Source organism: Neoarius graeffei, chromosome 14 (genome assembly GCF_027579695.1).
Source record: "Neoarius graeffei isolate fNeoGra1 chromosome 14, fNeoGra1.pri, whole genome shotgun sequence".
Classification (NCBI taxonomy): domain Eukaryota; kingdom Metazoa; phylum Chordata; class Actinopteri; order Siluriformes; family Ariidae; genus Neoarius; species Neoarius graeffei.
In genome coordinates, this window is record NC_083582.1 from 79,134,389 (window position 1) to 79,157,879 (window position 23,491).

Genomic DNA, 23,491 nt, shown 5'->3' on the forward strand with positions numbered 1-23,491 from the left:
GCATCATGACGACTGTGACAGGAAACCCACACAGGCATGAGGAGAACATGCAAACTCCATGCAGAAAGACCCCAGCTGGCTGCAAAGTTTGAACCAAAACCCCGAGATACTTAAACTCCTCCACTTTAGGTAGCAACTCCCCCCTGACCTGGAGTCGGCACGCCACCATTTCCGGCTGAGCACCATGGCCACGGACTTGGAGGCGCTGATCCTCATCCCAGCCACTTTGCACTCAGCTGCAAACTGTCCCAGTGCATGCTGTAAGTCACAGATTGATGAAGCCAACAGGACCACATCATCTGCAAAAAGCAGAGATGTGATCCTGCTGCCACCAAACTGGACACCCTCCGCCCCTTGGTTGCGCCTAGAAATTCTGTCCGTAAAAGTTATGAACAGAACCAGTGATAAAGGGCAGCCCTGGCAGAGTCCAACATGCACCGGGAATGAGTCCAACTAACTGCCGGCAATGCAAACCAAACTCCTCCTCTGGTCATACAGGGACCGAATGGCCTGCAGTAGTGGGCCCTGAACCCCATACTCCCGAAGCACCCCCCACAGGGCACCACAAGGGACATGGTCGTAAGTCTTCTCCAGGTCCACAAAACACATGTAGACCAGTTGGGCAAACTCCCATGCACCCTCCAGTACGCTTGCAAGGGTAAAGAGCTGGTCCAGTATTCCATGACCAGGATGAAAACTGCATTGCTCCTCTTGAATCCGAGGTTTGACTATTGACCGGACTCTCCTTTCCAGTACCCCAGTATAGGCTTTCCCAGGGAGGTTGAGAAGTGTGATCCCCCTATAGTTGGAACACACTCTCCAGTCCCCCTTTTTAAAAAGGGGGACCACCACCCCAGTCTGCCAATCCAGAGGCACTATCCCTGACCTTCACACAATGTTGAAGAGGTGTGTCAACCAAGACAGCCAAACATCTAGTGTCTTCAGGAACTCAGGATGAATGTCATCCACCCCTGGAACCCGGCCACCGAGGAGCTTTTTAACCACCTCGGCAACCTCAGCCCCTGTGATGGGTGAGTCCTCCCAAGCACCCTCAGACTCTGTGTCCTCCTCGGACAACATGAAGGTGGGATCCTCAAAGTATTCCTTCCACCGTCAGATGATGTCCCCAGTTGAGGCCTAACCCTAATCCATCCTCGCTGTAAACAGTAGGGACAGAGCACTGCTTTCCCTTCCTGAGCCGCCAGACAGTTTGCCAGAATCTCTTCGAGACTGACCAAAAGTCACTTTCCATGGCCTCACCGAACTCATCCCACACCCAAGTTTTTGCTTCAGTGACCGCCAGAGCCACATTCCGCTTGGCCCGTCAGTATCTGTCAGCTGCCTCTGGAGACCCACAGGCTAACCAAGCCTGATAGGACTCCTTCAGCTTGATGGCTCCCCTCACTACAGGTGTCCACCACTGGGTTCAGGGATTACCACCACAACAGGCACCAACAACCTCGCAGCTGCAGCTCTGCACAGCCGCCTCAGCAATCGAGGTGTGGAACATGGTCCACTCAGGCTCAATGTCCCCACCCTCCCCCAGTATGCAGTTGAAGCTCTGCCAGATGTGGCAGTTGAAGATCTGATGGACAGGATCCTCCGCCAGACATTCCCAGCATACCTTCACTACATGTTTGGGCCTGCCAGAACTGTCCGGCCTCCTCCCCTGCCATCTGATCCAGCTTGTCACCAGGTAGTGATCAGTTGATAGCTCTGCTCCTCTCACCCGAGTGTCCAAGACATACGGTCGTAGATCAGATGAAACGATGACAAAGTCAATCATCGATCTACGGCCTAGGGTGTCCTCATGCCACATGCACTTATGGACACCCTTATGCTCGAACATGGTGTTTGTTATGGCCAAACCGTGCATGGCACAGAAGTCCAACAACTGAATACCACTTGGGTTCAGATTGGGCAGGCTGTTCCTCCCAATCACACTCCTCCAGGTCTCACCATCATTGCCCACGTGAGCATTGAAGTCCCCCAGTAAAACAATGGAGTCCCCTCGTGGTGCACTGTCTAGCACCCCACTCAAGGACTCCAAGAAGGCCAGGTACTCTGAACTAGCATTTGGCACATAAGCACAAATGACAGTCAGAGACCGTTCCCTGACCCGAAGGTGCAGGGAAATGACCCTCTCATTCATTGGGGAGAACTCCAATGTTAGTGCGCCAAACTGGGGGGCTACCAATAGCCCCACCCCTGCCCGGTGCTGCTCACCCTTGGCAACTCCAGTATAGAAGAGAGTCCAAGTCCTCTCCAGGAAATTGGTTCCAGATCCTAAGCTATGCATTGAGGTGAGCCCAACTATATCTAGTTGGTACTGCTCAACCTCACGCACAAGCTCAGGCTCCTTTCCCACCAGAGAGGTGACATTCCATGTCCCAAAAGCCAGTTTTGTCAGCCAGGGATCAGTATGCCAGGGCCTCCACCTTTGGCTGCCACTCAATCCACAGTGCACCGGTCCCTTATGGCACCTCCTGAGGGTGGTGGGTCCACAGGACAGTAGTTCCATGTTGCTCATTCAGGCTGGGCCTAGCCGGGTCCCACGGACATAGGCCCGGCCACCAGGCATTTGCCAATGAGCCCTTCCCCAGGCCTGGCTCCAGGGTGGGGCCCTGGTATCCCTGATCCAGGTGAGGGTACTCAGATACCTGTTTTTTCTTTCATAAGGGTCATTTTGAACCACTCTTTTGTCAGACCTCTCATCTAGGACCTGTTTGTCAGGGCAATTGCCTCTGGTAGGGTCTCCCAAGGCAAACAGGTCCTAGATGAATTCTGAATTATACCAGCGAATTCTAAAGGAAAATGTCAGGATCTCTGTCTATGAACTGAATCTCAAGAGAAGGTGGGTCATGCAGCAAGACAGCGACCCTAAGCACACAAGTCGTTCTACCAAAGAATGGGTAAAGAAGAATAAAGTGAATGTTTTGGAATGGCCAAGTCAAAGTCCTGACCTTAATCCCATGGAAATGTTGTGGAAGGACCTGAAGCGAGCAGTTCATGTGAGGAAACCCACCAACATCCCAGAGTTGAAGCTGTTCTGTACGGAGGAACGGGCTAAATTTCCTCCAAGCTGGTGTGCAGGACTGATCAACAGTTACCGGAAACATTTAGTTGCAGTTATTGCTGCACAAGGGGGCCACACCAGATACTGAAAGCAAAGGTTCACATACTTTTGCCACTCACAGATATGTAATATTGGATCATTTTCCTCAATAAATAAATGACCAAGTATAATATTTTTGTCTCATTTGTTTAACTTGGTTTTCTTTATCTACTTTTAGGACTTGTGTGAAAATCTGATGATGTTTTAGGTCATATTTATGCAGAAACATAGAAAATTTTAAAGGGTTCACAAACTGTCAAGCACCACTGTACATGTAATCTATCAGAGGGGAACTCTCAGGGCCTTCTAGAGGTTCAGAGAAGACCCAAACATATCAGCATTTCCAATGTTATATTTAATTTCTTTCATAATTTCATTAAATTATTCTCTTCTATTCCATACGTCAACCTTTAGTTACCCATGCCCTTACAAAATCTGTACTTTCCCCTAACATACACCCATGAGCCCTTATACACGAGAAAAAATTCCAATATATAATCCAGAGTACCGATTGTTTTATTCCACATCATACACTCCTATGGTAATAGGCATATTTATCACACTGCATCAAGTTAAAGGGATCAAATAAGCATCTACTGAATAAAAAGAAATTTTAGATCCCAGAGAAAACAACTGAATTAAAAAGGACTATATGTACAGTCAAGTAAACAATTATCTACTAAAGAGAATGACTGACTGAACTATAAACTTAATTATTTAATATACATTGTTTTCAATGTAAATTTTTCATTTCCGTTTCCGGTTGAGAGTACGTCGTGCGCGTTCTGGCTGCCACTTCTCACCAGAGCTTTTTTCTTTTCTTTTCTTTCTTTTCCTATTTTCATTTTTTTTCTGTGTTTGTGTAGTTTGATGTTTGTTTGAGTGTTTTTGTCTGCCGGTTGTGGTGTAGCTCCAGACCCAGTTTTGGGCGTCAGTTCCCTCCAGGCCTTGGTTCACCGTGGGTGATGCCTGTGCTCCCAGCTGTGGACTGCAGTGAGCCTGTTGCTCATTTTACATCGTGGTTGTCCAGCACTCTGTGCTTTAGTGCTTGGCGTGATGTTCCGAGCGATGTTGCTCGGTGGTGTCGCAGCGGCTGTGCAGGCGGTTTGGGACACACCAGCACTCTGCGTGGCGGAGCTTCTCTGCTCACTTTGTGGATCCATAGTGTGGTGTTCGAGCAATGTTGCTGATGGCGTCACGGCGGCGGTGCTGGAGATGTGGGACTCGTTTTCGTGCGCCTTTATGTGGGACTGTGGATGCTACACCACGGGAATTACATCCTGATCCCTACTTGGTGTACTTTTTACTTTTTTTTTATGTTTTATTATTATTATTTATTATTATTTTATTATTATTTTATTTTTTATTTATTTATTTTTTTCCTTGTCTATAATTGTAAAGCGTCCTTGGGTTTCTTGAAAGCCGCTATATAAATTAAATTTAACTTATTATTATTATTATTATTATTATATCAGTAATACCAGAATTATTGATGCAAATTTTGCAAATAAAATGTATTAATATTAAATAGTTCATAAAAATTACACAAAGTTCTATATGACAAGTGTTGACATCACCTACAATATTACATTCCACCAAAGAAAATTACTTGAAATATAACAGCAGTACTACCGTAAGTAGGTATGTTAATTAAAATAGGTTACATGTAATAAATTATATATAATCATGCCAAACAGTAAATGAAGGTTAGTAAAAGTTCCATTTGAGAAAAAGTGTTGACACCACAAGCAGTGTTCGATCCAACTAAAGATGACTGAACCACATGAAGTATATTATGTAAACAAGGATAAGCAAAAATATTAATAAATTATGAAGTTAAATTGAAAATCTTCCCAGTAATTTATAACAAGAATTTAAATCTTATTCCTTTATGGAGTGTTCTTTTTTGTACAAAGATGTTGCAGATTTGGCACTCGCTATAATATCACTGCTTGGGTAGCAGTTGTAGCTCCTCATCACACTTCATTTTAATTTGCAGATGTGCAGTTAATGTGTCTACAGCCATATTTTTTCTGTACTCAGTATGAATTTTCCTAACCAATGAAAAAGCCCTCTCACTATCTGCATTGCTCTGTGGGAGGCACAGCAAAGCAGTAAAAAGTTATTTCAGCATTGGAAACCTGGCAACACCCAGAGCAGTTTTTACATCAAAGACCTTTCCCCAATATACATCTATTATTTTCCTGGTCAATAAAAGAAAATCAGAGCACGGCAAACATGTAGACGGTGTTAAATTGCTTCCATCCCCTACTACACATTTTAGAGACTGGTTACCAATGGTCGTTACCACCATTACTCTTCATTCAATACTTTTCCAGTTTACTGACGACTGATGGTAGTAATGAGTGCTGGTCATCTGTGTCTACATATAATGTCTATCATCAATTAAAATGTTTAGGGAAGCGAAACCAGAAATCGCCGGGTAACTACAGTTGCTGTTGTATAAATGGCGACTCCCAGTATCGCCTCCCTAAATTATCATGATAATAGAGGAAACTTTCCTACAGTACATGTAAACAGTAAAAACTTTAAAAAAAAAAACCTGTGCAGTCTTTGAATTGGGAAATATTTTTTTTCCCGAGCTGAGAAAAATGGTCTGCCACAGTTGGGTGGATGTTGTATTCTACGAGAAATTGTCAGAACATAACTTTTGCAGCCATCACAGAAGTCTGGGCAGTCTGAGCCGATGTACTTACTGTAAATGACCAAGAAAACCACATGCAACTATAAAACCACATAAATCAAAAATAGTTCCATTTCATTGGGCATGCGTGTTTGGAAAAAATAAATGGTGGATGCTAAGAAAATTTTCTCAGAGTAACAGAAGAAAATCTCTGATACAAAACGTAATTTTCTTGTATGAAAATCAGTGTACACCGTATTAGCCAAAAAATTGCATTTTCCCGTACAAAATGCGTGGAAACCGTATAACTTGACATATATGTAATTCTAATTTGGCCTCATTTTCTATCAAATGTGCTTCAGAAATGAAAGGGTTACTGTCCTGAAAACATTAAAATTGAGTTATCCAATGAGATTGTTTTGTTTGTTGTCTCTAGGCTGAGAAGAGTTTAGAGTCGCTCACTCATTGGTTAGGACTTCATTGCTGGGACAGAAGGCCATGGCAGTGTGTGTTTGATGATGATGGACTGAGCTGTCATGTCGACAGATCTCCTCTCCCTTTATTTGTGTTTGGCCCTTTGATGGCTATGCAGCCCAATTCTTGAGCCACACTCCTGCTGGCATTCGGGGCACTTGAAGGTTTGCTGGTCTCTCCTTTGTTCTGCCTTTCGCAAGGCATGTCATTCCTTTAACTTCTCCATATGGCAACTTTCAAATCCTAGGACACCAGAATGGCAGATGGTGCGCCATTGGTTTCTGGTTTGTGCCTGATGTTCCCAGGTTTTGGATGGGATTCGGCATGCATTAAGATTGGATTTAAGGATGTCCTTGTCCCGCTTGTACTGCCCTCCTCTAAGTCACTGTCCGTTTGTAAGTTCACCATAGAAAAGGGCTTTTGGTATTTGATTGTCTTCCATTCGAACCAGATTTCCTGCCCAGCAAAGCTGGAATTTCACTAGGATAGATTCGATTCCCTTGATATCACAGCGTTCCAGGACACTCGTGTTAGGTACTTTATCCCTCCATGAAATACCACAGATTTTACACAAGCATCTCAAATGGAATTGATCGAGCTTCTTCACATGATCACTGTACCATGTCCAACTCTCACAACCATATAGAAGGGTGCTTAGAATAACTGTTCCGTAAACAGCTACCTTAGTGCTAAGGCGGATCCCATGGTCTGACCAGACTCTTTTTTGAAGTCTCCCGAAGGCAGCACTTGCCTTTGCGATATGCGCTGTTACCTCATGATCTATACGGGCATTCTGAGACAGGAGTCCGCCGAAGTAGCAGAATTTGTCTACTACTTTCAGGTTGTCATTTCCAATCTTTATGGCTGGGTGTTGAAGAACACCTTTAGGTTTTGGCTGGAACATCACCTCTGTTTTCTTGATGCTGATGTTTAGGCCATAACGGATTGATGCTCTGGCAAAATTGTCTACCATGACTTGGAGATCTTGACTGTATGCCATCAAAGCACAATCATCTGCAAACAAGAGTTCACGTATCATCATTGTTGAGATCTTCGACTTCACTTTGAGGTGTCGGAGATTGAAGATACCGCCTTCCTTTCTGAACCTGATGAAGCAGCCTCTGTCACAGTCCTTAAATGCATCGTGGAGCATCGCAGAGAAGACAATTCCAAACAATAGTGGGGCCATTACACAGCCTTGCTTAGTTCCATTTGTAACTGGAAATGTGTCAGATGTAGTTCCATTGTCTAAGACACGTGCCGTCATGCCATCATGAAAGGAACGGATTATATTTACCACTCTTGATGGGCACCCTACCTTCAAAAGGATTTTCCAGAGGCCTTCGCGGCTGATAGAGTTAAAGGCTTTGGTGACGTCTATAAACACCATAAACAGGTCGAGATTCTGTTCTCTGCACTTTTCCTGTATTTGCCGAGCTGCAAACATCATGGCTGTAGTTCCTCTTCCAGCTCTAAACCCACACTGGCTCTCGGGAAAGATATTATCAATAAAAGGTGCAAAACAATTGACAATAATTATTGCAAACACTTTACCGGCTATGTTGAGAAGAGATATTCCTCTGTGATTGTCACATACCCATCTGTCACCCTTATTCTTATATAAGTGCTTTAGAGTCACATCCTTAAATCCCTGTGGGACAGCTTCGTCTGCCCAAAGTTTTTGATAGAACTTGGTTAACTCAGTAATGAGGGTGTCACCCCCATATTTAAACACTTCCGGTGGTATGCCATCATCACCAGGTGCTTTCCCACTGGCAAGCTGACAACAGGAATGTTGTCAAGCTCAGCAATAACAGGCAGTTGTGTTATTTCTTCTATGGCATCAACAAGGATTCTTGATTCGCGGTTGAGAAGTTGGTTAAAGTGCTTTGCCCAGCGCGCCAGAATCAAAGAAGGCTCTCTAATCAGTTTCTCTGTCTAGAGCTAAGAGAGGGCATGTCCCTCTAGAAGATGGCCCATATGGAGCCTTTAACACATTATAGAAAGTTTTCGCATCATGCGAGTCAGCACTTGCCTGGAGAACTTTTGTTCTTTCAGCCCACCAACTGTTTTTCATTTCACGGAGTTTGGCCTGTGCAGCTTGCTTGGCTCGCTTATAGTGATTCTTTTTCTCTGCAGAGGTCTTGTTGCTCACATATTTTAAATGAAGAGTATGCAGAGCAGACAGAATAGAGCTCACCAATATATCATTTTCGTCAAACCAATCCTTGTTCTTTTTATCAACAAAGCCGATAGTATCCTCTGCAGCTTGGAAGATTCTTGTGCGGCTGCCGTCCCACTGTTCAGATGATGAGCCATGTCCCTCGCTCTTCAGGTCAGCAAGGGCTGCTGAGATGTTGATTTCAAGGAGATCTTGGGTATCCTTGTTGGCCAGCTTGGCGAAGTTAAGCCGCTTAGGGCCCTTGACTCGATGATGATGGTGTTTTGGCTTGAAAGAAATAGCAATTTTACTTCTCAGTAGAGCATGGTCGGACAGGCACGTGGACGCTTTCGCAGCACGAGCAAGTTTAACATCATGCCAGTCATGCTGCCTGATGATGACAAAGTCTATTTGGTGCCAGTGACCAGAGCGTGGATGCTGCCAAGTAGACTTGAAGCTATCTTTTTGTTGAAAAAGTGTGTCAGTGATGACTAGTTGCTTCTCCGAGCACAAAGATAAGAGGAGGGTACCGTTGGAATTTTCCTTTCCCATACCATGGTGACCGATGACCTTGGTCCATGTTGAGTGGTCTGCTCCAACGCGAGCATTAAAGTCCCCTAGAATGAACAACTTGTCAGATTGTGGTACAGCCTGGATAAGAAAGCCCAGCTGCTCATAGAACTCTTCCTTGACCTCGTCGGGATAGGACATAGTTGGGGCATACGCACTGATGAGAGTAACATAACCATCATGTATCTTTAGGCGCATTGTCATAAGTCGGTCATTTATCCCTTGAGGGAGTTGATCAATAATCTTAAGATGCTGGTTACGGATGACAAAACCAACTCCTGATTGCCTAGGTTCATCAGCAGGGCACCCGCACCAGAAAAAAGTGTAGCCAGATCCATGTTCTTCTAAGTGAGAGGAATCTGGTAGTCGTGTTTCACTGAGGGCTGCTATATCAATGTTATAGTAAGAGAGTTCTTTTGCTACTATCGCTGTTCAACGTTCAAGGTTCTCTGGGTTGTCTTGAAGGGTATGGACATTCCATGCTGCAATAATAACATCTTGTTTGCTTCTATGGTGTCCAGTAGTAAGGTTAATTCTTGGTCGACCTCAAGGTTGGATAATCAGCCTGCCACAGCTAGCAGGCAGATGCTAAGTAAGGAACGAGCTTTGTTTAGGAATCCTTTTCTCTTCCCCTCCCCTTCCGGGGAAAGCAGTGCTGTCCCAAAAGGGCTGCTTTGTCACTCAGGTAGGATACGAGTTGAGCCGTTGTTCAAATCGACTGCAAAATGACCATCACACCTGAGCCGCCTATGTGGAAACTCATGGCTAGAGGCTCCCAGTAGTATCCTCCACCTGCCCCCATTGTCATTTGTTCCTCGCCATAGGACTTGCAATACAATAAAGGGAAAAACCTGCACAGTAATTAAGAAATAAGGGGGTTGTGCTGGCCCGATATTTCTCTCTCTTTCCATGGGCACCAGAGACTACAGGTATGTTACCGCAATGTGTAGAAGGTGAGCATGGATGCAGCAACTAACCAGGATCTGCTCCAGCAGACTGCTTTCTCAGCTGGTCACAACAGCTGTTTGGTTCATCCTCCTTCACCCTGTTGGGTTCCACCGTTGACACTGAGGTTTGGGCTTTGGTAAAGGGGTGAGCTCCCCTGGGCTTCGGGGATAGTATGACATGCCCATGGTCATGCGCCAAGACTCCGGAGGGAAGGGACGTCTCATTCTCCCTATTTGCGAGCTGTCTGGCCTATGTCAGGGTCTTGCGCCATACCCAGTGTGTTTATGTAGGAAGTGACAGATGAATTAACCAATCAGACACTTTGATTTATAGTGGGAGGGACCAAAAATTTATTGCCATAGACCTTCTGGAAGGCCAACACGAGTTTAACCATGAGTCAGCACTGTCAGCACAGCAGTGACATCACCTTCCAGCTGGTGTAGTGTTCATCAGTAGTGTTAGCGAATGTTTTTTTTAAAACCTTTATTTGTCACATGCACACTGAAATTCATCCCCTGCATTTAACCCATCTGAAGCAGTGAACACACACACACAGCAGTGGAGGAAACCCACACAGACACGGGGAGAACATGCAAACTCCACACAGAAAGGCCCTCGCTGGCTGCGAACCCGGAACCTTCTTGCTGTGAGGCGACCGTGCTAACCACTACACCACCGTGCTGCCCCCGTTGTGTGTAGCCATTGATGCTAATAAAGCAGTCAAGCCAGTGCTATCGAGAGCAAGTAGCACAGGCTAATGACTGAGAAACTAAGATTTCTGTCTCCAGACTCTTCTTCCACACTGCACGCTCACCACAGTATTTTTCACTCAGACTTAAGGATTCATTTCCCTGTGGAATTTACTGAGTTACTTTTAAAATCAACATCGACAGCTACACACAACAGAGCGACCTGGCAGCCTGATGCTAATCCCTTACAAAATCCTTTACCCTGTTGCTGTTTTGGTGTTTGGCTGAACTCAAGTCCCAGCTCTCATGGTCATGGTTCACCACTGTAATATAAACATAACTAGTATTAATCTACCCTGTGATGACCTGGCGACTTGTCCAGGGTGTACCCCGCCTTTCGCCCGTAGTCAGCTGGGATAGGCTCCAGCTTGCCTGCGACCCTGTAGAAGGATAAAGCGGCTAGAGATAATGAGATGAGATGAGATGAGTATTAATCTATTAATATAAATGTAGAACATGATAGAGAAGAAGAAAAAAGGGAAAACATTCTGTTATAATTAAATCAATGCTTGATATCACTTAAATTGGAGCACTGCAGAGAAAATAGTGGCATTTGTACAAGCATGCTAGCTGGAAATTAATCTAGATTGTTCATAAAACAGTAATTGAACAGGAAATGCTCGACATGATTTTTAAAAATAGGAGGAACAGGAAGAAATGGGCCTACGTATTCAGACAGGGAGATTTTCTAAAGAACAAATAGCCTTAGTGAGGCTGTTGTGAGTTTGAAATCCGATCAATCCTGTAGGAAGAGTCGTGATATTTGTGAAATTGCATGTCACCCCTTTATAGCCTCATCCATGGCAGATGGTGCCACCTGGTGAACAATTCTTGTTGGAATATGTCTTTAGAGTCTTCTGGGTGAGTTTCAGTGAAAACATCCCAGCAGTTTACGAACAGTAGTGTTTGGTGTGACAAATGGCCATAAAATGTTAAATATGATGGGTGGCACCACCATCTTGACAAATTTTTATACACAACCTGGGGAACATTCCATATGAATTTGATCAAAATCTGATCAATCCTGTAGGAGGAGTAGCGATATTTTTAATTTTTAATTTTTTTTTTGTAAATTGTAGACAGACGACGACGATTGATGGATGGCGTGTGATTGCCTAAGCTGGCCTGAGGCTGGAGGAGCTAAAAATTCTGTACTGCAGAATTAGTTGAATTGCAATCCAAAACTAAATTCTGTCATAAATATTTCGCAAAAGCATGTCAAACTTCATTTAGGTAGTGCTGCTGGCTAGACATGCTATGCTCTCATTCTTTGATTAACGCTGCCTCTCATATCAGCAGCCCTGCACTCTACTCCAACTCCGCTGACTAACGCCGAGCTCCATATTCATCAGACACCTGGGGAAAATGTCTGGCTGGAGAAAAATTGCAGCAATGCAATGGACCTTCACCTTGCAGTTAATTAATATTTTAAATTCAGAATGGAAGGCTGGGGGGGGGGGGGGGGGTGAGAGTAGGTCCTCGGGAATTGCTTCTTTAGCTGACTCTGGACTTTGGAGGGTGAATAATGTTGGGTTAAGAATGGAGTGTGAGAAGGAGGCGATAGAGGGCATTTTTTACATCATTATTTACAGTTTACATTTTCCTCCACATTTGGTAGGCTATAAAATGAATTATGATCGCAGACATGTATGCCTGTGCTCCATTTATTATAAAAATGACGACCATAGGCTACTAATCAAAACTTTGTCCAATATCAAGACGTTCTTTTAAACAGTGAAACATGGCACAGAGGATTTTCTGAGCCATATTTTTTACTTGTTTTATGGAACAAGATACACAATACATATTTCATGCTTGTCCATTTCTGTCCCTGTTTCAGATAAAGACATATGCTGGATTGCAGTGCTGTTTATAACAAGCTTGTGTTCACTGGCTCTGCCTTTGGGAGAATCCAGTCACTGTCCTAAGGGTTGTTTTGATAATTTAGCTCAAGTGAACTTGCTTAGATGAGCCCTCGGAGGCCTAGGGAGCAAGTAAACATAAGTGTAGACTTCAGGAGAGTAACTTTTTACACAGGGAGGGATAACTGATGCAATTTCCTTTTCAGAACAGTAATACTGGATGAAGATGTTCATAAATATAAGCAGAAGCACAAAATCTTCACATTTAGTGGACTGGAGTTTTCTGCAGCTAGGATTTTGTTTGAGTTGCTTGATTGTATTTCATGTTCTTTTCCCCTTGTTTGCTCACTAATTATAAGCTCTTATGACTGTGTATCGTTCAAAGGAAATAAAACCATCCTGGAATACATGGTAATACAGTTTGGATATCCTGTAGGCCATGGATTAAAATAGTTAATAGCACACAAAAAATACCAGAATGTCAAGGATGTAGTATCTCATCTGGCCTGCCATCAAAACGACCCTGACAACCAAAACAAACAGAACTGAAATGTAACAATGTGAGAGAGACAGGACCAACCTCCACCACAAACTGTTTACAACAGGAACATCAAAAAAGGACTAAATTTTGTTCCCCGAGGGAAGATCAACCCAAAACATCCATCAGGACTGAATTTGCATGATAAATGAGAGAGGAGATACAATTCTATTGAGAAGAAATGTGTTCGGTGACCTAATGACTAATTTGTGAGCAAAAATTTGACAATACAATGACCAAGTGTTGTGCAGAAGGTCGAGTTCTTTCAAATAAAACAATCAGAACTGAAATCCAGTAAGAACTGAAGGAGGAGATATGATTTAACTGAAAATAAACAAAGTTGTAAACAAATTGTTTACAACAGGAAAATCAACAAACAACCAAGTTTTGTTCCCCGAGGGAAGATCGACCCAAAACTTCAATAAGAACTGGAATCGGATGAGGACTGAGAGAGGAGATACAACTCTAGTGAGAGGCCTGGAAAATGTGTTAATTTGGCCTAATTAGTAACTCATTAACAAAAAAATTGACAAAACAACGACTAAGTTTTGTGCAGAGTGATGAGTTCTTTCAAACAAAACACTCAGAACAGAAATCTGGGGAGAACTGACAGAGGAGATATGATTTAACTGAATTGTGGATGATCAACACCATGCCATGGAAACAGCTCATCACCCTTATGGACAGAGGAGCTAAAAATATCATCAGGGTTAGGCCAATGTTCATAAGGTTACATAACACCTACATAGACCCTGACATAACTTACATGAGCTTTACTAATTCCACCTGATGCTATCCAGAAGCCATTGCAAAGCAAGGGCGGCTGGTGCATAAGGGCGATTGGGCGATGCACTGCCAAAATGAAAAAAAAATTTTTTTTCTTTTTTTAAAACAAACTTTCACCAGCACTGCTTGAGGCCATTTTAATCTGTCTCTGGGTATCATTGTCCAATCAGGGTGGTCTTGCTTCTAGAGTACCGCCCCTTTTGGGGCGATTTCAGTCACGCTGAAAATCGCCCAAGAGTTCACTGATAGAGTCCCATGTTAATATATTTTTTTTCTCCTGACTGACACTTCAATGCAATTTCTATGGGTTCCGGGGGGACTTGCCTTAACGTGCTTACGTCACTGCAAAGCGCGGCAAAGTTGCGTTCGATCCGCTCAGTTTCTGAGGTGAGATGGATGCGGAAAGCAATTCAGTGCGGTCCTTAAAAGAAGTTCCATTTAGTCAGCGATCAAATCGAGCTAAATTGGCAACAAAACAAGCTGGACCCCCTCAACCAAATCTAAACATAAAACAAATTTCGACAAGGGGGGGAATCATATACTCGAGGTTTTACTTCAACATGGTCCCAGCGCAAATCCTGGCAAGCTGGCTGCGAGGACGCCTCAGCAGTTTTCTGCTCCCCCTGCTTACTTTCCCACCCTGGAGGGGGTCCACGGACAACACTGCTTGGACTGTCACTGGAGTTTCGGACATGCATCATTTGTCGGAGAAAATAAAAAAACATGAGTCATCAAAGATTCACATGGGCAGCTGCCTGAAATTTTTGGCTTTTGGGAGAGTGAACATCGCTACACAACCGGATGAGGGCTACAGGCGAGCAGTTCACCGCCACAACGATGAGGTGAGCAAGAACAGGCACATATTAAACCGGCTCACCCAATGAGTGAAATTTTGTGGAGTGTTCGAGTTAGCTCTACGAGGCAAAGATGAAACTGAGGGCTCCAGTCACCGTGGTGTTTTTCTGGGTTTGGTTGACTTCGTGACTCACACACACACACACACACACACACAAAGTCACAGAATCCGTTCACTTTTGATGTTTTCAATGTGCATTTTTATATTTGCCACACTTTGCTCTGAGAGTTAGCACTTTGGTAATATCCTTGGTAAATACCAGTAATTGCAAGATCTAAAGATCCACTCATCTATTTATTCAACTGCTATTGTTATGTTAGCCAACTATTTACAATGTTTTGTTACAGTAAGTGCACTTTCCTGTTTGTCCTTAAGTTGCACAGTCTGTAAAATTTTTGCTGGTCATGGAGTTTGAAGTACAAAATCTATTTACAGAACATTCTGTAGAACAGTTGACTTGCTACCCAGGTCAATTTACTTCAGTCCTGTGGACATTTATGGTCCGTGTAGACATAACGGGGGAAAATTGCCCCCCCTGAAAAAAAATTCAGGAGCCGCCACTGTTGCAAAGCCTGCCTTTGTCAATTTTGATGTCAAATTAAAATGAAACCTGAATGAAGTGAAAAACTGTTGACTTAAAATTGTGTTATGACACTTGCGGCTGACTTATTACATGTTATAGCAATTGACTTTAAATTCCCCATTAATATTACTTTGTGTTATTACCTCTGCCAAGTTTGTTGGAGGGGGGTATGTTTTTGCCTCCGTTTGTTTGTTTGTTTGTCTGTTCCCAATGTAACTCAAAGTAGTGAACGGATTTTGGCAAAATTTTGAGGAAAGGTGAGTCATGGGCTGAGGAACAATTGATTAGATGTTGATATAAATCCAGATATGTATGTAGATCCAGGATTTGTTTGTCTGTTCCTAATGTAACTCAAAGTAGTGAACAGATTTGGATGAAATTTGGTAAACAGCTTTAGTATTATCCTCAGTTCAAGTGACTTGATTTTGATGTTGATATGTGGCTTGATGAAGGTATCCACTCTACCAAGTGCCCTTTAAGTTATTTGTACACTATTACTTTTAACACTAATTCTGAGGTCACAGTATGTCGGAATAAGTCTTAATAAATGTTGATGAAGGCTTATAATATTTACAGTGAATGACTGACTGTATGTGTTATGTCCTTGTTGGTGGTGGTGGCGGCTGGCCATCACTAGCAATGATGACTACTTCATTAGGATGCACAGAAACGCAGATGGGCAGCGAGGCCCACACCAGAGTGATAGTTGCCTGCACCGGTGGCACAAACAGCCCAGCTGAGCCACCACAGAACATCTGGCCTCTCCAGTGCTTAGTTTGGAACTGGGTTTTCTGTTTCCACTGACAAAGAACTGGCTCTGGGGCCAGAAAAACCAGTTCCAGGCTAGCACTAACTCTTTGCTGGGCCAGAGGAAAGAACTGCTTATGTCAGTGGGGGGGGGGGGGGGGGGGGCAGAGTTGTTAAGACCAACAACAATAGCAAGACTGTGAAAGGTCGCCATTTTTAAGCGACAAGAAGCAGCAGCTGTACAAACTCGAAGTCATCCATTATTGTTGTTGTTGCTGCTTCTTCTTCTCCGTGTTGTTGTTGCTTCGATGTTCGTGCCAAGGTTTATGCAAACGCAGTGACGTAACTGATGTATACAGCGACATAACTGATGTATACAGCGATGTAATGACGTGGCTCCCCTTAGCACCCCAAGCTATGGAAAAGCAAACTGGTTCTCAGCTGGCTTGCAAGTTGGACAAGTTGTGAACCAGCACCAGCACTGGCCCCGAACCAGCCCTGGAACTGATTTGGTGGAAAAGGGGTATTAGTAAAGTAAGACAAACAACAAGCCCCCATCTTGTTGTGTATCTGGACCTCCAGACCTGATGCCAAGTGGTGTACAAAAGTGCCGCAGACCTGACAGGTATGGAAGTCGCCCCACAGTGACAACTGACTTGCCAAGTGATGTCATCTGTTGGCCATTTGAGTGGCTCTTCCACATGCCATCTGGTGGTGTGCCATTGACCCTGTTGGATTCATCAGACACATTGCACTGAAAAGCATCCTGCTGCCAGCAACTTATTGGTGATGTACTTTTTAACCCATAGCTGGAACCCAGGCAGGTGCTACCACTCCAGGTCAGAGTGGACCTGGGAGCAATGGTGATTAAGGGGTAACTCCACTTTCCCCAATACTCAAGTCCTCCTGGACCTGAGACTCCCCACCGGTTACAGTTTAAAGTCATACCCAGGACTAAAAGAAAAGAATAGAATATGATGTTAGAAAATAGAGAATAGGATGGTCACAGAACAGAAGAGAACATGACAAAATAATATTGAATAGGATCAACAATTAGGACAAAATAATGGATGACATTATAAGAGAAAAGGAGGGAATATGATAGAATAGAAAGCATTTTGAAGACGTAGAAAAGAATGACAAAATACTACACATTCTATTTAGTTTGTAGAATGGAATAAGGAGACAGAGTAGCCTTATGTGCCATGTAGTCCTATGAGCACTGTCCTTCAGTAAAGCATTACCCCAAATCCTTCCCTAAATCAAGCACATTGTCATCTATTTCTCTCAGATATGACTCCAATCTTATCAGAAAGCTCTTTGTTTGGAGCAATAAGTGCCAGATTAAACCTGGCACAGATTATCTATGTTAGAGATTTACATGCTGAGACAAAGCAAAGTTCTGCTACAGGAAATTTCTGGTGACAATACAATACATTTCATCATGGCTTGGCTTTGCAAACAAAGATCATGAAGGGTATTGTCCATGTCTGTTGCACGCCCGCTGATGGCTGGTGAGCCCGATTCTGGAGAGGCAGATCCAGTTGCAGCAGGTGCAGGTGAATGACTGGTTGAGTGTGGGAGTAGAGGGTATGAGCGTGTTTGTAGTAGTGGTAGTAGACGGCACCTTGCTCTTCCTCTTTGACCTTTTGTCGTCCAGCTTGGCTCGTCTGGCACACTCAGAGGTCTTGACCGCACCATGAATGGTGTTTCACCAGCTCTTGTGGTCAGCAGCGTATGAGGACCAGTCACAGGGATCAATATGGCAGTTGGTGAGGGAGCTTTTCAGGAGGTCTATGCACCGCTTCTGGGGCACCCCTCTCTTGTGCCACACAGTTGATAGTTCACCATAGAGAACAATTTTTGGAAGGCGGGGTTCCTCCATTCTGGACACATGTCCTGCCCACCTAAGTCGTGTCTTGAGCAACATGGCCTTGATGCTGGTTGCCTTGGCTTTCTGAAAGACCTCCATGTTGGTGACGAATTCTTTCCAGTGGATGCCAAGGATGGAGTGGAAGCAACACTGATGGAAGCATTCAAGGAGATGAAGGTGACGGCGGTAGATGACCCATGACTCGGAGCCATACGAAAGTGTGGTAAGGATGATGGCTCTGTACACACTGATCTTTGTTTGTGTTGTCAAGTCTTTGTTTGACCAGACACGCTTGTGGAGCTTGCCGAAGGCACTGTTTGCTTTGGCCAGTCTGCTGTCAATCTCCTTGTCAATCTTGGCATCTGAGGAGATGGTGCACCCGAGGTAAGTAAATTGCTGGACAGCTTTTAGTTCTGTCTGGTCAATGCTGATGTGAGGAGGATGGTACTGCTCATTGGGTGCTGATTGGTAAAGCACCTCCATCTTCTTCAGGCTGACTTCCAGGCCAAAGTGTTGGGCTGTAGCTGTGAAACAGGTCACGATGTGCTGCATAGCTGGCTCAGTGTGGGCAACAAGAGCAGCATCATCCACAAACAGCAGCTCACGGATAAGCTTCTCCATTGTCTTGGTGCGGGCCGTCAGGCACTTGAGACTAAAGAGGCTGCCATCTGTGCGATATCAGATGTACAGTAGATGCCATTGTCATTGTCCATACTTTGGTGGGTTGGTGGGGGATGCGGTCAATTGCTGATGCCTGGACTGTGCAATTGGCGCTGAAGAGATCCTTGTAATGCTCAGACCAGCGGTTCAGAATGGATGTCCTGTCTGTGAGAAGAGAACTGCCATCTGCGCTGTGTAGTGGGCTCTGGACTTGATAAGTGGGGCCATAGACCGCCTTCAGGGCTTCATAAAATCCCTTGTAGTCCCCCATGTCAGCACACTGCTGAATCTTCTCTTCAAGGGTTGTACACCACTTGTTCTTGATCTCACAAAGGATGCTCTGGAGATTGCCGCATGAGAGATGGAAAGCTGCCTTTCTCGACGGACAGGTTGGCTGAGCTAGATGGGCTTGGTAAGCTGACCTCTTCGTGGCCAGTAATTCCTGGCTCTCTTGGTTATTTTCATCGACCCAGTCCTGCTTCTTTCTGGAGGTGTAAACAAGTGTTTCTTTGGAAACTTGTAGGATGGAGGTCTTCAGATATTCCCAAAGTTCCTCAGGGTCTGCATCCTCTGGACAGCTATCTTCTTCAAGCTTAGTTTGCAAGCATGTCTGAAAGTTTGCTTTCACTTCAATTGACTGGAGGCTGCAGACTTTGAGTTTTTTTCTGGGGTATGTTCCTTTTCCTTGGCTTTGGCTTAAAATGTAGGTTCAGTCTGCATTGAACTAGACAGTGGTCTGCGTGGCACTCAGCACTGGGCATCACTCTGGTCTGTAGGACATCTTTTTGGTCTCATTGCCACACCAGGATGTAGTCTATGAGGTGCCAATGTCTGGAGCGAGGATTCATCCACATTGTTTTGAGGCTGTTCTTTTGCTGGAAGATTGTGTTGGTGATGACAAGCTGCTGCTCTGTACAGAACTCCAGCAGGAGATGACCATTGTCACTGCAGTTTCCAACACCATGTTTGCCTAGCACTCTCTTCCAGGATTCTGTATCTCAGCCTACCTGGGCATTGAAGTCACCAAGAATGATGATTTTCTCATCTGCAGGCACCTGCAGCAGGACGCTGCACAGATCAGAGTAGAACTTGTCCTTGTCTGCTGGGTCTGCTTGGAGGGTCGGAGCATAAATGGTGATTAATGAGATGTTGAGGTTACCTTGGAGAGGGAGGCACATGGAGATGATGCAGTCTGAGTGACCTCTGGGCAGATCAGTGAGCTTGGAGGCAATGGAGTCTCTGATCATGAAACCAATGCCTGAAAGGCATTTCTCTATCTGTGGTTTGCCAGACCAGGACAGGGTGTAACCAGCACCATGTTCCTTCAGGCTGCCTTCTTCTGCAAAATGGATTTCACTGACTGCAGCGATGTTGAGCCATTTAAGTTCATGTGCAACAAGAGCAGATCTGCGTTCTGGGCATTTGTTGTTGGTTGTGTCTAGCATGGTTCAGATGTTCCAGCATGCAAGTTTCAGTCTTTTCCCACTTTTATCAGTGAGTGAAGGACACCTTTTAACTGTTGTTGTTTGACCGCATTTGAAGACGTCCGTTGACCATGGTAAGCCAACTGGGTTTGAGGGAAATGAGCTTTGGTTAGGCCACCTTTTCTAGGCCACTCCCCATGTGGGGCAAGCAGTGCTGTCCTTGAAAAAGGCTGCTTGGTCATTCAAGGGTGCTGCTGGGAGACGGTTTCATCCCCAGTTCAACATCAGATGACCCCTGATCCCTGAGCCGCCTGCATGCAGGATTGGGACTGTGGCTTCCGATGGCATCTTCCACCTGCCATTTTGCCCCTTTCCTATCACTACAGGGCTTGAAAGTGTTGAAGGTGAGAGTGACGTGACTTGTTTTGGACTTCATTCCTTCAGGCCTGCACAATGGAGCTTTAAGGTGAAGTGCAGTGTGTGCAGTACTGGCCCCACCCTTTACAGCCAGGTTCATCTGCCAGGGCTCAAAATTCATATATTTTTTCACCAGCCAGCTGGACTAGGTACCTTCCAAAGTAACCAGCCAAACAGAAAATCAACTAGCCAAAATTTGTTCATGTATGAATTTTACTTCTGTCAAAAATAACACAAAAGAGAGTAATTACCATTGTTCATGACTAATATGCATTTATTTCAAGACCCGAATATTTTGATACTGTTATTAAATACATAAATGAGAACAACACAGAGCACCATAATATAATAACAAATAATAATATATTGGAAAACTTGGCAACTTGGTGTATGAGTATTGAAAACAAATATACTTACTATCATGACTATAGCATCCAAAATATGTCCAACATGCTTTCTGTATTTAACCATTTATGAGAGAGAAAGCATTAGGAGCTTCATATTGACTAGGAATCAACTTGAAAAAAATTAAAACATAATTTTTCTCTTTGCACACTTTTGAACTGAATGTTTTCTGGCTCTGCCTCTCAGATGTGTATAATTCCAGTATTTCCTTCTCTGTAAAATGTCTGCGACCAGGCAACTCATATTTGGGATCAAGTGTGTTTAGTAATTTTTGGAAGCCTGTTTTTTCCAGTATACTAATTGGGATCATGTCTTCGGCAATGACGTTAGTGATTGCATCCGTTATAGCTCTCCATCTCTGACTCGTTTTCTCATATGGGGTGGCTTTGGAGAACGAGGCCGCTAGGGTCATTTGTTTAGCTTGTGGGGGGGGGGGGGGGGGTTAGCTCATGGGCAAGTAGTTCGGAGTTTAAGAGACTCTTCATACTGTACCGGGTGAGTTTTCAGGCGATGGAACATATTTGTAGTGATGCTGCCTTTTGTGATGACAGGTTTTTTTGCACAATTTACAAATTGGCATTTGCTGTTCCACGTCCTCGCGATATCCAAAAAATTGCCAGATGACTGACCCCTTACCCCTCACCTAATGACTATGCCCCCCTTGAATGTCTCTACCAGTGTATCGATCAAATCAATAGCTGGATGTCACAAAATTTTCTTCAGCTGAACACAGATAAAACAGAAGTAATTCTATTTGGAAAAAAAGATGAAAGACTCAGGATTACCACTATTCTTGACACAAAGGGGATTAAAACTAAAGAAATGGTTAAAAATCTTGGTGTTTTCATTGACACCGAGCTAAACTTTGACAGTCACATGAAAGCAATCACTAAAACGGCATTTTATAACCTAAAAAACATTTCCAAACTAAGAGGACTTATGTCAAAAAATGATCTGGAAAAACTAATACATGCCTTCATCTCTAGTAGGGTTGATTACTGCAATGGCCTTTTCACAGGCCTGCCAAAAAAGACCATCAAACGACTTCAGCTGGTTCAAAATGCAGCGGCGAGGGTTCTCACACGAACAAAAAGAACAGAGCACATTACTCCAATTCTAAGGTCCCTTCACTGGCTTCCAGTAAGCTACAGAATTGACTTTAAAGCATTGCTGCTGGTGTACAAATCTCTAAATGGTACAGGGCCCAATTACCTCTCTGATATGTTGCAGCGGCCTAACCCAATCAGATCTACCAGATCAAAACAGAAAAATTTACTATTAAAACCAGTTGTTAAAACAAAGTGTGGTGAAGCAGCTTTTAGCTACTATGCAGTGCAGCTATGGAACCAACTGCCAGAGGACATTAAAAATGCTCCTGCTGTTGGCAGCTTCAAATCTAGGTTAAAGACCAAGCTGTTTTCAGATGCTTTCTGTTAATTAATATTGTCTTCTTTACTTTCTTTATAATCTTTACTTCTCTGCATGTTTTAAATTTACTTTAACTTTATCCTATTTTATTCTTTATTCTATTCTGCTGGGTTTTTTTTTTTCTTTCTCATCTTATTTGAACTACTACTTCATTTTATTATTTTATTTTTACTATTGTTTAATTCTTATTATTTTCTTTTAATTTCTTTTAATTCTTTTAATTAATTGTTTTAGAATAAAAATAAAATTATTTTATGTAATTTTATTTCTCTATTGTTTACTGTTTTTGTTTTTACTTCTGTAAAGCATATTGAACTGCCATTGTGTATGAAATGTGCTATATAAATAAACTTGCCTTGCCTTGCCTTGCTAGTTATTTTAGGAACCAATTCGTCCTCTTCCATTTTTAATTTGTCACTGAAATTGACAGAGCTTACACGGTAGCCTATGCAACACCAGCGATTGCACGAACTGAGTCAGCGCTGTAAACCGAAACTAGAAAATCTTCCCGCAAGTTCCTTTCAGCACCTAGATGTCGCCCGGGATTGGTTGGCGAGTGCGTGACGTTATTGTTATTTTTACCCTTGGGCAGCATCTCACATTACTGCCTGAGGGACAGGGAGAAAAACACTGGAAAATGTTTTAAACAAACGCAACAAACACGAAACAAATGTAAGTTGGCATATGACCATAAAATACTCGATAGTTACAATATAATAATTTTATGTATCTCACACAGAATTTTCAGAGATATACCGAGTATATTCAATATATCGCACAGCCCTAGTCTGAATCTTCGCTTCACATATATATATATTTTTTATTTTCAACTAACCAGCCGGGCTGCCTAGTGACAGGAATTACCTGATGACAGGAATTACCAAATGACAAATTAAGTCACCTCGGGTGACTGGACCACTGCGAATTTTGAGCCCTGTCTGCCATGGCCCAGCAAGCTCGGATGATGACATTGATGTCCATGGGTCATAGGCTTTACAGAGTTCCTTCTCCTTGCTGTCATCACCTTTGTGTCTATTGGGCTGATCTAGCAGCCTCCTCCGCACACTCAGCTGAAGCCAGTCTTCACTATTTTACCCATAGCTGGGGGTCTGTTTGTGGACATCAGGGCATGGCCACACACCGGTGGGCCTGGAATGCCACACGTCTGGGGGCAGACCACCTGCGAGTCCCCTGCAGTTTAGCCTGAGGCTGCAAGTTGCTCAGTATCCATGTGGCGCCACGAGGAGGCGC